Raw genomic sequence first — 4,418 nt, forward strand, 5'->3', positions numbered from 1 at the left:
TCCTTATTCCGCCATCCCCACGGCTGTGTGAATCTAGCATCAGGAGATCCAGCAGGACCCTGAGGGGGCTCACTTCAGTCACGGACTCCAGCTGTACCTCTGTGCTCATCTGCACTGTGTGTGCACTGGGTGGAGAGAGAGGCAGGGGCAGGAGGCAGGTATCTTGGTGCATCTGGCCCTCCTTCCTGGCTCCCAGCAGGGCACAGGTTTAGGGGGGATGCTAATGTTTTCCTGCAGAGAAGTCTTTCCCTAGGCAGATTGCTAGGCATGTGACAGGTGCCAGGATACTGCTGTTATCGTGACTGCTACAACCAAAAAGAAAAAGATGAAAATGCAAATAATAATGATTTACATATTTTTGGCCTATTTTGATTCACTGCTATGGTCCTGCCCTCATTTTCCTCAGTCACCCTCTTCCCTACACCTACGACTATTTCTGAGTGTATTACCTATTCCTCTTTCCTGTCACATAAGCGAAACAGAGCCTGAAGTCCTCTGATGCTTTCCAGATCTGCTTCTCTTTCAGTGAGGATATAAAAACAAAGATTCCTGATATTTCAGATACTGGTGGAGGTTCGAAGCCCTGTGGGAGTATGCACCAAAATTCCTTTTAGGGTGCAGAAGAATGGAGTTCTGACTTCTGTCATTGTATCTCTGCTGAACATGGATATTGGCAGGTGGACCCATACACCAGCCTGCCAATAAAATGAATTCTTAAGCTAAATGAAAACTTTTTTGGTAGTCAGATGGAAGGGGATGAGAAGGAGGGGAGTGGAGAAGTAGGTAGAGGCATCTTTTCAGTGATGTGGTTTTAAAACATTGGTGGAAAGTGTGGTGAATCTCATTCTCACACAGGGAGATGTAAAACTATCTTCCCAGACACTGTAGTATTCAAACTAGTTCACCAATAGCAAAAGATGAGAGGACTTCTGAGTGACTCACACTTCACTAGTAGACTGGACTCCCAGGGTTGTGGGTGATGCCCTGGGGCATTACCATATTCTCTCCCTCTGTAAACATAGCCTCCTCCATTAAAACATTTCCGCAAAGTGATACTGAGTAACACACACACACACACACACACACACACACACACACACACACACACACACACACACACACACACACACACACCCTGTTCTCTAAAGAAACCAACACACCCTATCAGAAATGATGGTCACGTTCAGAATCAGCTCTACTTTCCTCCCAGTACAATTGTCCCTGATGGTCATAAAAATTAACTCTCTTGACTCAGGCTCCTATTGCCTTTCTGATGATGTCCCTTGGTTTCAGCTTCCTTCTACTAGATCAGAGCAGAGCATCAAGATGTTAGAGATCTTCTGATTAGTCCCATTTCAAAAAGAAGAGTCAATTCAAATTACAGTCCTCTATTGAGTCAGATCAAAATGGAAGCATTATTGCTTTGGCAGCTGTTCAAGAATCCATGTTTCCTTTTGAGAAGAGTGTTATCTCTGGTTGGATTTATACCTAGCACTTCTGAGCAAGCTTTGTATGCTTTACCTAAGTCTCCCTGGAAATGTTTTAAGATAAATAAATTTTCTACTAGAGACGTAATCCAGTAATGGCCTATAGGATTTCTGAGGTATCAAATTCAACTTGGATATATATATTTTTTACCAGAGCACTGCTCAGCTCTGGTTTATGGTGAAGCAGGGGATTGAAACTAGAACTTTAGAGCCTCAGGCAGGAGTCTCTTTGCATAACCATTATGCTATCTCCCCTCTGCCCTGGATATATCTTATGAGAGGGTTCAGCGGTGAGTTTCTATCACTCAGTCTAATGAACCAACAAATATTCTAAATGTAAATGTATAAGTCTTATTACACATCAACGAAAATACTTTGCATCAAATATTTTTAACTCTTATTGGAAGAGTAAAATAAAAAATATTTACTATTAACTTTAAACATAATTATCCCTGTTCAATAAAGAGAATATTATTTATAGAACAGCACAGTGGAATCCTGGTAGAAGCCTAAATGCAGTCTCATCTCTTTAGAGACCGAGATACAGCCTGTGCACCTAGTGGCTGCTACCCCATGTCACCGTGGTGCAGTGCATGACCTCTAGGCCTGATTCTGCTTGTCTGTGAGCTTGGGTGACAATCTCAGTCAAAACCCACAGGATGTCTGTGAGAGTGATGGACACAACAGACACCTGGAGTTCACAGTGCAGTGCCAGGCAGAAGGTGGGGGCTACGCAGAGCTTTTGATGATGGTAACTGATATGCATTCCCTCTAGAGTTGTACTCTGTATACTGGTGTCAACCATTTCTCACTACTGAAAACACTTGACAATTAAAAATAATGCAAAAATAGAAGGCAAGCTCGTGAGAAAGTGTCATGGTTCAATGGAAGCCACCAATGATGTTTCTGCCAGAATTATCCTCACACCAGAAGGGACAGTTGAGTTTCAACACTTACATTACAATGACCGTTTTTAATATAACATAACCCATAGGGTCCACTGCTTTTTATTATTCCACAGAAAATCAAAGATCTGCTAAACTGACAAATGTGTTAACTTTTCTCAATTTCCTTAAACCTCTAGGAGGAGAGATGGATGTACTGAAATGGACAGACAACAGGTTTAAAAATCCACACATCAGTACTGGCCTATACAGTAAACACAGAATGACAGAACAGATATAAGGTGTTTGGGGGAGGGGATATGTTCCCTCATCCTGGGGTGAGGACTCAGAAGGACTTCATCAATCAAAATGCAGAGACATGAGAACATGCTCAACGGGGTGCAGAACAAACCACCACCCAAATCACATCCCCAGTGAGGATCAGAGAAGAGACCAGGTATCTCCTGGAGGCTGGGGGCCTCCTGGACGACTGGCTGCTCCACGTAAGCTCTGGGCTCACCCTCGGCCTGAGCAAGTGGCTTTGGCTGCTCCACACACAGGCTGGAGGGTGCACACACCTCTTCCTCCTCCTCTGCCTACACAAGACAGCAGATAGCACATTAGAGCAGGTCCACATTTAATCAATTACCATCTAAATGCAAACTATCCGTCTGATGGAAGGTGTGGTTTCTCTCTTAATTTTTATAATTGTCACCAGGGTTATCACTGGGGACACTGTGTCAGAATGACCAATCCACAGCATCCGATGTTTTAATTTTTTTATTTTGATAGAACAGAGATAAACTGATATGGGAGAGTGAGATAGGGATGAATAAAGAAAAGAGAGGAAGAGAGAGAGTGAGGCACTTGCACCTGTCCCGTCTAAAGAAAATGGACTAGACATCCCCACAGAGCAGCTCCTGCCTCACTGCCTGGAGTCAGGCACAGAGCCTGCAGCCCATCTGGCTGTCTATGCTGGTTCTCACTCAGAGCCCCATCATTCCACTCCAGACACACTCACACCAAGGAGGGAAATTGGCAGCCTGAGGCTCCATGAACTCAACTAGTCTAGTGTATGGCTCTGGTATTAAAAAAAAAAAAAAAAAGACTAGGTCTATTTTAGGTACATTCTTTATGTGCTATATTATTGCCTTTAGGTTCCAAATTATCAAACAATTTGTTCTTCTTTATTTTTGTTCATGCTTTTTCAGACACCAATTTGCAGATGCAACCATGATGCCAACCTGACTTCCCTGGGCACACAACCTCACCAATGTAACCTGGAACCCCATCTCTCTGGAGCCCTGACCCACTAGGGAAGGACACATAAAGGCTGGGAGGATGGTTCAACCTGTGAATGCCCGTGTTCAGCAGGGAAGCAATTTCACAAGCCCAACCTTCTACCTTCTGCCCCCCATATGACCCTGAGACCGTGTTCTCAGAGAGACATAGAATCGGAGCACTTTCAAGGGAGGGGATGAGCTACAGAGTTCTGGGGTGGGAATACACTGAAGCAGCGCTCCCCCAAAACAAACACAACAATCCATCTGGCTTCCTCTTTGCCCTTTGGAACTCCCGTCTGTGTCATCTGCTTCATTCATTGCCACCAAGCCAGGTCTCTAGCTCCCTTCTCCTTCCCCACCACATCACAGGGTTTGTTCTTTTTGCTCCAAGAAAAGGGACCAGGTCAGGCTAAGATACTGCCAGTCCTGCTTAAAAAAGAATGAGTCTGGCTGACCTGGAGTTTAAATGGCATATAGAGACTATCTAATGCAACGTGCAGAACAGGACTCAAGGCTGAGAAGAGCAATAGAACAAGTTAATAAGGCTATCGGCACAAACTTGACCTGACAATGTACGCCTTGTGAACTCATCCTTCCATGTTAAAAGTGAAAGTGAGAGGAGAGAGAGGACAGTCACAGTGTCTGAGAGATATTCTCAGGGGCACATTCCTTGCATCTATTTGTGGGGAGGATGCACCTGTCAATCATGTCAGGATGACAGACACAGGATTTGCAAATTAAATAGCTGTTGTTTGGAGTATGGA

The 4,418-nt window shown here is 44.2% G+C and overlaps 1 long non-coding RNA gene across 1 annotated transcript; it reads left to right on the forward strand.

Annotated features, from left to right (window-relative positions):
* The first annotated feature begins 1,004 nt into the window (after positions 1-1,004).
* Positions 1,005-4,194, forward strand: LOC132540150 (uncharacterized). Its single transcript, XR_009551389.1, has 3 exons — positions 1,005-1,777; positions 2,572-2,828; positions 3,583-4,194. It is a non-coding gene; the product is annotated as an uncharacterized LOC132540150 (long non-coding RNA).
* The last annotated feature ends 224 nt before the right edge of the window (positions 4,195-4,418 follow it).

This window comes from Erinaceus europaeus, chromosome 9, assembly GCF_950295315.1.
Source record: "Erinaceus europaeus chromosome 9, mEriEur2.1, whole genome shotgun sequence".
Taxonomy (NCBI): domain Eukaryota; kingdom Metazoa; phylum Chordata; class Mammalia; order Eulipotyphla; family Erinaceidae; genus Erinaceus; species Erinaceus europaeus.